General features: G+C 40.7%; 1 protein-coding gene across 2 annotated transcripts in view; it reads right to left on the bottom strand.

The window, feature by feature from the left end:
- zcchc24 (zinc finger, CCHC domain containing 24) overlaps nt 1–12,380 on the bottom strand; it is a 36,856-nt gene that overhangs the window by 10,160 nt on the left and 14,316 nt on the right. The window lies entirely within an intron of this gene.

The following is a 12,380-nucleotide window of genomic DNA, read 5'->3' on the forward strand; positions in this document are numbered from 1 at the left end:
CAATTTCAAGGTTCAAATTTTCCTTCGCAATAAACAAGCCGTTCTTTTCGACCGTCATTTTTTGTTTTTGTTTAAGTATCGGTTCAGGCACCGTTGGCACCAAGTATTGCTTTAGCACCAGTATGGGAAAAAAAACTAGTTCAGAATGACATTTTTAAAAGAACCTCTTGGGCAATAATGGATGTTGAGCTTTGACAGCAGGGTGTGTCTATCCTTGTGCTAATAGTATAACCAACTTCATCATACAGCACACTACTACACACAATCTTGGCACAATATGTGGTTGTGTAGTTGACATTTACTTCCATTACAGCTGCGTTAAATTATTCCTCTAAATTCTCATGAGGGAAATGATTACGAACAGTCAGTCAGCCATGAAAAAGCACTAGCCTGAGGGCAATATTGTTGGGAGGAGTTGCTCCAATGACTTCATGTTGGCAACTTTATTTAGGCCACTATAACAGTATTGGGGGAAAAGACTTGTTTTTCCCCTAAAAGCATGCCACAATCAAACATACTGCTGATGCCATCAAAAGGATAAATCACAAACTGTCCTCCAGACTGACAAAAGAAACCCAAATGTACACTGATTAGTATGTTTGTCAGGGCTTGTCATTAATTTGAAGTGCCATCATTAAAAAAAGAAAAAAATAATCCCAGAACTTGCATCTGCCTGGTGACAGCCATTATCAGGCTCAGAGTGGTTATTTTGCAAAACCTTAAAAAAATACTTTAAGTTGGAAGATAGTTATTGGAAATGGAGTAGTGAGGAATTGTGTTATTTTATCTCAAAGTTTAAAAATGCTTTTATACACAGTTGGAAATCTGATATGACAGAAATAAGTCATCTTAATGCATGGCATGCAACTGAAGGAAGCTTTCCAGAAGGTTAGGAGAGTCTCTGTCTTCAAAGTGAAATCAGACCTGTCCCCTCCACTCCTGATTCTCTGCAGATTGTTTTCATAATCACTTTAACGTTGGCTGCAGATTTCAGGGTGGATGTAGGGGGTACGGGGCAGTGCGAGTGAGAAGAGGGGTACAATCTGTATCCCTGGTCTTCCATTACTTTTGTCCCAACCCATGTGTGAGTAATAAGAACTTTAATCAGCAGCATCTGGTGCTGTCCTTATAGACGTCAGCAGTTTGCATCAGCACCAGCAAGCCAATGCTAAGTATGAGCGGCTGTGCTTCAATTTGGCCCCTCAACAGCATGACCTCAACCCCACTGTCAGCTTCGCATCTCCCACAGTGACAGCACGCTGGCTGGAAAATCTGACTTCTGCTGGCCTGCAGCACACCAAGCTATACACACTGACAGGGTTGTCTCTATGCAATCAATGGGCAATCTCTAAGACCATGCCATAACAACATTTTGTTCGGATTCTCTCATACCAGATGATCTAGTTAAAATAGGATCCAACTACAAACAAAATCATTTTCTGTTAAATCCCCAAATGCCAAAATACAGCACTTTCTAGGTTTCTGCTGCGGTAAGACTAACCACTACTATATATTATAATATAATACATCAGACTAATTTGAAGTTTAAAAATAAACTATGATCAGAGTGCCAGGTGTACTACCCAGGAGGTCTAACCTTAATCCTCGTTATTCATTTGGAAATGTGAACATAGTCAAATTTCCTGTAACAGCTGTTTGTTCAACTGTAAAAAAATCTCTCCCTGATACTGCAACCAGGACTCGGCAGGACAGAAACAGCACTGATCCTCCTCATGACCATTCCTCTCCAGCTCCATGCTGTTTCTAGGGTCTGGCCTTGGCCTTTGGCTGCGTGTCATGCTCTGTCTGCAGCTGAGTGCTTTCAGATTAGATACAGCCCTGTTTGCAATTAATTTGAAGATGCTCCTGATGCGCACAATGCAAATGGTTTATCTATCCAGTCCAAATGAAGAAGTAGATGCAATATTGACGATTGGGTTGGTCAGTTGTGTCCAAAAGAGGTTAATAGAGTTCTCCAGTACAAGAAAAGTCTATATTTAAATGTAGAGCTGAAGTATTAGTTGCTTAATTGATTAGTCGATCATCAGAAAGTTAATCAGTAACTATTTTGATAATAAAAAAAGTTATTTTTCAAGAATAATGTCAAATATTTGCCGGTTTCATCTCCCCAATACAAGGATTTAAAGCTTTTCTTTGTCTTCTATGATAGTAAACTGAATGTCTTTGGGTTTAGGACTGATGGTCACATAAAACCATACAATCATTAGTAGCATTGACTGTAAATACTTTGTTACTTTTGATTAACATCAAATTAATGCAGTTTATATTGAATAATACATAAATTGTAAGTTGGTAAAAATGCATAGAATGAACCCATTTCTTACGTAAAATATATCACCTCTGCCTTACATACCGCACACGTAAATTTGGTTTAAGTAAGTAATCCAGTTTATTTGGACATTTGGAGTTATAATTTTGAGTATACTTACATTGCGGTCAGTTGTTTTCAGGCCATTGCAACACATTGCCTCTCATGGAGGTCTTAGATGAAGTCATAAACTTTACAGTCGCAGTTGGTATTGCACATTCCAATGAACGCCCAAACACGTGGGAACACATGTCACAATAACATCTGGACTGTTGTGCCACCTCTGCCAGCTGAGGCGGGCTGAGAAAAATGCTGCTAGATTCAGGGCAGCAGCTAATGAAGGAAGCTTTAGGTTTTTTCACTTACATACATACAGGCCGTGTCTTTCTATTTACACTGGTGCAGTGGATTACCAATCAAAACCCTTGGCTGTAAACACGAGAATGACTAAGAAAATGTTTTAGTTCGGCTTGATTTCCAGGCAAATAAGCACGCTTTGCTGCCTTTAAAGCAACATTTACAAACCATTCACAATACACAGTACAATGACTAATTTAATGGAACTGCGTCATCACACCACACAACACTCTGGAGACGAGCCTGCACAGGAGGATGTGTTTTGTTTTCCTTTGCTCTTTACAAATAAAGCCATTCAAGCTGGTGCCAGGGTAAGAGCTAAATGGATATATATCTGAGCCATTTAGAGCATTTTAGGTGTCTGTCAAGTGGAAGCAAAGCTTTGAAACAGCGAATCGGTTGATGGTGAGATGGCGTGCAGTGTTTGTCGTGTCACTTTGACAGTGTGGGCTTGCATTGAGTCAGTGTTTGTTTATGTCCCTGAGGCTAGAGACCCACATGTTGAGATAAGTGTCAGTGTGGGTGTGTTGAGGACAGTGTCCATTGAGAAGACAGTGTAGCTCCATAGCCACAACTTGTTGACCACATCCTCCTTTGGTCCAGATCACCAGGGTCTCATCATATCACACACACATGCACACGAACAACGGGTCAGTGACTGTTAAATGAAGCATATACACACGTGATACACACATTCATGGATGCAATCTCTACGCAAAACACGGCCACACACAATGTCTCTCTCTCCTCTGTCCACTTTAACACCTGGATATAAATGCACAGACACAGACACAGATACACAGACACACACACACACACACACACACACACACACACACACACACACACACACACACACACACAATAAATTCCACATCCACAGGTTTTCATACACTCTTGAGACACAACTGGAAAGTCTCGGCATACTGTTTCCTGTACTACTCCTACTCAGAGTTTAGCCCTGCTACAAGGACACAGATCATTCCTTGGTTTATATCGCAGGATTAATGAGCTCACAAACTGCATTAAATAAAATAACAAGACACAATAAACCAAAAAGGGAGACAAATAGGAGACACAAGAGAACAAGATAAACGCTAGATAAAAAGCTCATTAAGATTGCAAGAATTAACATCTGAGTTGAATGTTTGAATGTGATTCTGTACCGAAGGGGGTCTAAAAAAACCTGCTGCTCTAGAATCAGACTCCAACATCCACACACACACGCGCACACACACACACACACACACACACACACACACACACACACAGAGGAAAAAAAGAAAAGTGGACAAATACAAGCCCCACAGTCGCTTGAGCCAACTGTGGAGAGACCCTCCAATCAGCCCCTCTCAGGAGGGTAGAGAACGGGAAGGAGAAACTGAGAGAAGGAGAGGAAATCTAAATCCAAAGCAGATGGCCTCTATAGGGGCAGAACACGAGAAACACTGAGAGCCGTCGTAAAATCGCTGCTCTGCTTTCAATTAGGTCATACATTACAGAGACAAGGGAAAGAGAGAGAGAAAGAGAGAGGGAGAGGTGGGGAACAAAAAAGCGTTAACTAACCGCTGTACTTCTGGCCACAACTACAGTGGATTGGACTTATTCTCATGTGGAGGAATGTGGAGACAATTCTGTGGGGGGGTCGATTTTAAAGACACATATGTTGTACAAACAGAACGATATTAGGAATTTGAAGCATGCACACTAGGTAGATTACTGAATTGGAAGAGGTGTGTTTAAGCGAGCAATCTCGGTCTAGACGACACCCACTGTGTCTTTAAATTTCAGGGTAATTCGGGTAATACCGTGAAATTGATTACAAGGTATTCAGCCCAGGCATCCAACTCTAAAATTGCAGTTTGAATATCATTTTGCCACAAAACCATGTTGAAATTCTGCTCCAGTGCAAATCATAAAAAGATGTCTACATATTACTGACCGCTGTAAAAAAAAAAAGTGGTCCAGACCACTGTCTGAGGCCTAAAGGTGATCTTGCGTTTGTGTTGATCTTACATTCCAGATTCCAGGCTAAGAGTAATGACCAGTGGACAGACACCAGACACAAACCTGAACCCATAATCCTCTGTCTCCAGCAACAGGATAGGTTAGCCTTGGTTTAATATTAGACATCCCTTCCAAGCCAAACCTAAGAGCAATCGTTCTAAAAGACTGCTACTTTCAAGGTTTTGGATATGGGATTTCATACTTACTCAACATATTAGGGGAGACATCTACCTACAGTTTGCCCACAGTCAGTCCACTGACAACAAATACAAGGAGACAGCTCTGACAGTAAAGCTTAGGGTTTTTATGCAAATGCTACATGCCAATTAGGGGTTTGTCTGCCTCTATGAGAAAACAAGGGATTTGGTGGGTAAAACAACGTTGAGGCTTTGGAAAAGGGTTGATAGTAATTGTATGCAACCACTATTCTGGTCTGGATTTGGAGAGTAGGGTCTTTATTGGCAAATGCAGCTCAGCTTAATATGAATAATGCAGAGCTTTGGATGTTTGAAATGTCTTCAAATAAACCTAAACATTTGAAAAGAGATTGTTTGTTGGATTCTACAGAAAAACTAAAGCGTTAAGTGCAACATAAAGGAAACAAATGTATTCTTTATATGAGTTTCATTTACATGGATTTTCTAACATAAACCTTAAACAAAGTAACATATCATGTCTAAACCAAGGCTCCTCCTTCCAGTACACAGTCTTGGTGTTATTTATGACAATGGGAGATTCTTCTACATGATCTGATGTTCCCATCACAGCACCGTGGAGTTGTATGATCACTGAGAGCCAGACAGGTCAATGAGTCACAGCACAAGCCTCCCATTCAGCAAAGAGAAATACACTGTAAAAAGAATAGCCTGAGGTTGTTAGTCAGACCACACAACAAAGGCTTGTCGGGTCATTCGGGGCAAATAATACTTTTACAATTCTTAGTGCACAGTTTGGTTTGGGTTGACCAGATCTAGGCAATCTGGATGTAAAACATGAAGAATTTGCAGAGCAGTCACATACTTTCACACATTACATTATCTGATGTGGTATAACGATCCGAACCCAGAAAAAGAAAGAGAAAACCAAAACGCACTCTTTGACCCTGGTCTATATTGTGTAAACTGTTTCTTATTAAATTGTCGTATCCTTCACCATCACTACCCGCGTTATCAGACATCACAGCAGCTAAAGATCTGAGGATGCAGCCATCAGCCTGTCAGAACTGAGGGCCAAGTGAGGGCGTGCAGATGGCCACTGCTTCAAGTCTCTCACAAGAATGACACTGTCACCACCTCAGCTGTGTCTCACTGCACACAGAACAAGCATTTTTTTATTTGCTGTTTCCGCTGCTGGACTAAACAGCCTCGACCCCATGCCAGAACCTCAGCCAGGTGCATTATGGGGACTATTTATCAATCCCACCATGCACTACAAGCTCTAAATACAGCCACTGTTTCCTGTGGGTCTCTCTTTTTCGCTGCCATCTTTCTCACCTCTCTCTCTCTCTCTCTCTCTCTCTCTCTCTCTCTCTCTGGACAGCTCGTTTGCTGGTGCAGCTGTCTCTTTCTAATGCATGTAAAGAAAAGTGGCTGAGGCTGAAAGTGACGGGAGGAACAGGTGTGCTGTTTAAGTGATAAATTTGTCTTCACTTGAGCACAATGCACCTCAGTTTATAACAACATTCTCTCCCAAACGGGGCTGCGCAGGAGAAACAGACAATATGCTCAGGCTGCCACATGCTGGAGCCTATTTAAGTCAAAGTCAAATTACTGAGTAAAACACATATGTTAATTACAGTCACATGCAATTAATACAAGTCTAAAGTTTGTGACTGATAATTACATTTAAAAACCTCAGACGTCACTGTGCATTGCATGTGTCGCCCCAGTAAATAAGGACAATGTTTCTGACACTTTTATATTTAAGATCAACACCATAATCACTCTCTCAGCCTCTGGAAACAATTGCACAGTTATTACAAAGCAAAGCCATGTTTTTCAAGTATCCCAGATAGAGCTGCCTTAATCCTGGCTTGCTGACACAAGACCCAAACTGCTTGGCAGCTCCCCAGCGTTCCGTAGCGCTCCGATCACTAGCTAGCATCTGGAAACCATCAGTGTAAACAAAGGAGCAGCGGAGGAGCTCAGCCCCTGCTCTGCCTCTCTGCATCCCCCAGGGCATCACTCAGAGAGCAACACAAGAACACCAAACCAGCCCAAAAACCTGTGTGTATTGCATTGCTGCATGTGTGTGAGCACACACACACACACACACACACACACACACACACACACACACACACACACACACACACACGCACACACACACACATGTCCGTGCATATATCTGTGCGTCTGCTCTTGTCTCATCTGAGGATCTTTATTTGGTTTAGCTGCAGTTCAGAAAGAGATATGTTTTCAGATGGGGTTCAGTCCACTATGTTACCTTCGAGTCTTTTGGAGTTTTTGTTTGGTTTGCTCATTAACCGTAGCATTTCTGATAAGACTTCTAATTGCTTTAATGTGGCTTCAGTTAGTGTGCTAGCCTTAGCGGTCTGTCTGATAAATGCTACAAGATGGAGAGGCAGGAACCTGGATGTGGTTTAAAGCTGAGAACTGGTTCTCCTCTGTGAAACATAAAAAAAGATCAAAGCATCAATCATGCCTGATCCTTCTCTGAGAGACGACAAGGAAATATTTCCTGAACTTTTCATAATAGTGTTTCAGTAACCATATATCTATTAATCATGTGGTTTGGTATTTTTCAGTACAGCTGAAAGCTCCAAAAATGTGGTTCATGGAGCTTTTAAACATTGAACCTCACACTTAAGCAAACTATATGATGCTTGTAAACACACACCACAGAGGAAAGTGGGGTTTTGCAGTTGTGTCTGCAACCTGTTACACCAGAAAAGAAAGCTTGTCAGTCTTTATAAACATGGATGTTTTTACCATGGATGTGGTTTTTACTTTGCTCATGCATTTTTACATTATTAATTTTCCTGAATGCATAACCAAGCTTACAATATTTTCAGTTTAATCAACAAAATGTGCATGTGTGGCTATGGGGCTATGTTGTAAGTGACTTATGTTAGCCATAATGGTGGAGATCACTGTGGCTCGTAACTGCCTCGTATTCCTTCCATTGCTTAACAGCTCCACAGCTACAACTGCTAAGATAAGCATTCTTATCTTGTACAGTTGTCTCTAAATATAAACCGCAGCATTACACAATCGTGTACTACACATAACCTCAATCACACACACTTGGGTTTGTGCACTCGCTAACATTTGTTCCACCAAGCACACAAATGCATGTATGCATTTATCCTACACACATAACTTTGACGCAAACTTTTCTCACCCAGGCACACAGTATAACACCAAGTTCATGCATTGTTTGTTCAGATTTCACTACAACATGAGGAAACTATCATTGAAATCATACTGTCTTCAAAATTAGACAGATATAAGTACATTATAATCTGAACCTTACACTGCTGCTTATTTTCTACTGTAAAATGTCTATCATATAATTTCCATGTCCAATTGATTTCTATATTACTGAGCTAGATTAAGAAAAAAAGTGATACTTCAATGGATATTAAAGCTATTTAAATATACTGGTTACTCAGTCACCTCATTTATTGCAAGGGTGGTGACAATCAGAGAGCTGTCATAACAGTGCTACTTTCAAAAAGCTATTTGTAACACTTTCCTCTGACTGGGTGCTAGATATGTACATGCACATATAAATCTAACACTTGACATATTGACATATAAACTGTCAATCTATAATGTGCAAATGTTTTATGCATTACATAATAAAATAGACTAAACCTACAAATATACATTATTTATTTTTACTAATATTAATCAGCAAATGGTACGTGAGCTCATTCAACATTACTTCCCATCACTAGTCAACTAGCACTGGTCTGAACCTGCACTGCACCCATGTGGGTCAGGGTGCTATTCTTAAAAAGGTTTCATATTCTAGAAGCTCTTTATTTTAGCTATTCAGTCCCAGTTGTTTCCAGGTCTAAATATGCCTATGAGGCATTTGTGCTGCAAGTCATTTGCTGCATTTATCTTAGATGTAATGTGTGAGGGAAGCAGCAGAAACAGTGGACCGCAAAGAAAAGTAAAGTGTTATGTGGTAAGAAACCATAAGCATATATAATCAAACTTCAATCTTAACAGGCAACACTTCCCAAAAGGATCACAAACCCACATGGGCCTGACATAATGCGATATCACCAGTGCAGTCTATTTAAGGTGGACAGCAATGCATTCAAAATGACCTGAAGCTAAATATTGTTACGTAAGTAAGCAGTGACGCTTGAGGTTACAAGTTTTTACCTTGTGGGTTTCTGGGTTTAACCACTGAGATCACAAGTCTTTATAAATGGGTTTGTTATCTCACCGTGATACTGAAGGGAGGATGTCAAGAGGACAACCACTCCAACTGTTTTAAAGCATAACCACAAGTCCATTTCCAGCTCCATGGTGACGCTAAAATAGTTCATTCTAAGAAATGGCCTCTGGCAGAGTAAGTGCACTGTGTATTTGTGTGTGTGTGTGTGTGTGTGTGTGTGTGTGTGTGTGTGTACGCACACACACAAAATGCTTTATGTAATGATCTTAAAACAGAATGAGTGTCTAGGTTGAACTTTTTCTCAGATTCTAGTGAAGTCCCATAACAGTACCGGGCATATCACTTGTGTTTAGTCTGTTCTTTGACATGCTGCGATATCACACAGGGAAAAGGTAAATCAAGACAGCTGTACCAAAGATAAAACATCCCACAGCTGTCAGCCGATGAGTGGAGAGGCTATGCCAGAAAGTATCCAAAAAGTTTTTGTGCTTTTAAATGTCATCAATTACCCACTGAGAAATTACTGAAGCATATTTACAAGAACAGTATGTTGGATCATAAAACTGTTACGGTTTCAATTATATGTGTATGTGTCCCTTTCAAATAAAACAAAGAGTAAAAAAAAACACAGGCAGGATTGCTGCACGTCTGCAGTAATCATATAAACATCTCATATGACATAAGTAAAACACTAGATTGTCCCCTTAAGACAAGAAATACCCCAGAAGACCAGTTTTATAAAACTTCAACTTTTGTAACTACCCACTGACATCCACGTGTTTTAAACTTTTGACAATATATTTTGAGTAAGTGGCTTTGCTTAGTAGAAGGATCATAAAACATTATGTAGTTGTAGGAATCAATGCAGCTTTTTAATTATTATGTTGTGGAAAAGAATTGGCAGAGTTAACACAATATGCTGATCTGTTGATTTAGATTAAAGGAAATCTCAGCTAAGTCATCTTTAATGATGGTATTCCTTACCAATTAAATTTGGTGACCTGCAATTTCTGGTTGTTTTAATAAACTGGAGGTGGAGGTCTTGTATTATGTGTTGTTGTAAGCAGCTGATTTCAATGTTCTGAAAATGAATACGGTTGTTTGATTTTTCCCAACCAAATAATGAGAGGATATTTATTTTCAAGGAAATTGCCTCCAAAACATATTGATAACTATGATATTTTAGTGGTACTCCAACAGACCAGTATTATTCTAAATTCTCATCTTACTCCCCGGTTCTTTTGAACAGGAGTTCTATATAATGCATACAGGCAATATAGATGTGCCATGTCTGTGTAGGTCAAAGTTTTTCTCCTCAGTAACAGACCCACGTAATTCGTGTCCAAGACAGCTGCAAAGACATATTACCATGCCAGCGCGCGCTTTGCCAAAACCCCATTCCCAGATTCCTAGATTTCCACAACCCAGCTTCCCTAATCGGCCACGGATCTCAGTGTCATGTTGTTGGATGACTGATGGATACCCCTGAGAGTCAAGCATGTGGGTATTTTGCTTTATACAAATAACAATCTTTTCTTTTAAAACTGATGTTTTTGACAGAATCCTTTTTCTCTTTTCATGCTTCATAGAAAACTCATGTATGTGCCAACTGGCCCTCGGAATCTGCCCTGGTTAAACCCAGAAGCTCAGTTCTATCAACGCACCAGCTTGACATTGAAGCTGCCTCATTTTTTAGTTATTTTTTACAGATATAGGATGAGTTTACCATAGTACACTTACCATATTTACACGGCGTTAAGGACAAATGCTAAGTGGGGCCGTGGGTGTGAATTTCCCCAATGCACTCTCTTAGCCTTGGTCCCACTAAAGCCTATCGTGCTGTGCAGCTGCACAGCAGCATTGGGTTACCAGGCCAGTGAATGACAAGGGCAGGTTGGGTGGCGGACTGGGGCATACAGAGGTGCACACAACATCTTGTCATCTGTCACAGGAAGTTCATGTCTATGTCTGCATGTAATGCCTGTAGTTGTGTGTATGTTGGTGGATGTGTTTGTGAGTGTGTGTGTGTCTGTATATTCCTGTATATCACTCTGACGGATATACTGAACACGTGTGTTGCTAATCTAAGTGTCACTTGGTGTCAATGCTATATTGGACCTATGGCCCTATATGGTTCCTCAGTGCTCTCGCTATAAAGGCTCTTTCTCTGTATAACTCCTCAAAAATTAAATGCGTTGACAGGTAGTGGCCACGTCTGTTTTTCACAGTGATGTCTGTCTGCTATGACACTATGAAAGAGAAAAGTTTTCTGTTACAAGATGTCTCCAGCATCCCTGATAAGCCTTATCAGTTTACAGGGCAGTCCCTACACACTCTCAGTCTCTGTCTCTCTCTTTGGTGACCTGACTGAGTGAGTGTTGGAGCAGAGACAGACTCAGGGCCTTCAGAGCCTTTGCTCCTACTGGAAGGAAGATCAGGGGTCACCCTGTAAAAACATTCCCATGGTGCACCTCCCCCCAGCCCTCATCCCTGCCAGAAACTTCCCGACACACTACAGGGCAGTGCATACAGACAGCGAGGAGAGACAGAAAAAGTTTCTAAATTAAATGCAGGTTGTGTTTACAGTAAGTAAAGGGGCAGTCACCAAAATCTTTTTTTACTTGAAAGTTACAGAAGCACTGAATGAAACCTACAATTAAACTTGAGTTACAGAGAACACATTATGACCATATAAAAGTAGGTAAATCTAATTGTATAAGTTCAAAAGTATAAAAGTTATTTCCTTGACAATACCTTATAAACTGGCACTCCAAAAGCACAAAGAATTGCCCAACTGCCACAATGTACTGTTAGGCTGACTTGGGCTCAGTTCTACTACACACAACTCTGTGACTTCACATATTCATCACAACTTTGTTTTAATTTATGGTTAACACAGTCCTGATTCCTGCGAGGCCTGGAGCGCCTGGGTAGCCTGCCAGAGTAGCACTTCAAGATACTTAAACATAAAGAGAGAGAGAGAAACAACGTCACAAAATCAAAACCACAGAAGAGGCCCCTATAGTCTATATGTTGACATATAGACAAGCAGACTATATAGATGACTGCCTTTGTGGTTTGTTGTTTTAATTCTTTTTTTCTCTGTAAAATCCAAGGCTCTATCCAAACATACTTGAGTCCGACACACCACTGTAATGCAGTGAAGGCCCTGCTGGGGGAACAATACACGCCTGCCTTCCTGACCTCTCTGTCTAGCAGATCCTACAGACATACAATGACTGCCTTAATTACCAGCCTCCATTCCCACCAATTGGGCTTTCCCCAATGGTGCCCATTCACAACCGCAGCC

Source organism: Sander vitreus, chromosome 17, assembly GCF_031162955.1.
Source record: "Sander vitreus isolate 19-12246 chromosome 17, sanVit1, whole genome shotgun sequence".
Taxonomy (NCBI): domain Eukaryota; kingdom Metazoa; phylum Chordata; class Actinopteri; order Perciformes; family Percidae; genus Sander; species Sander vitreus.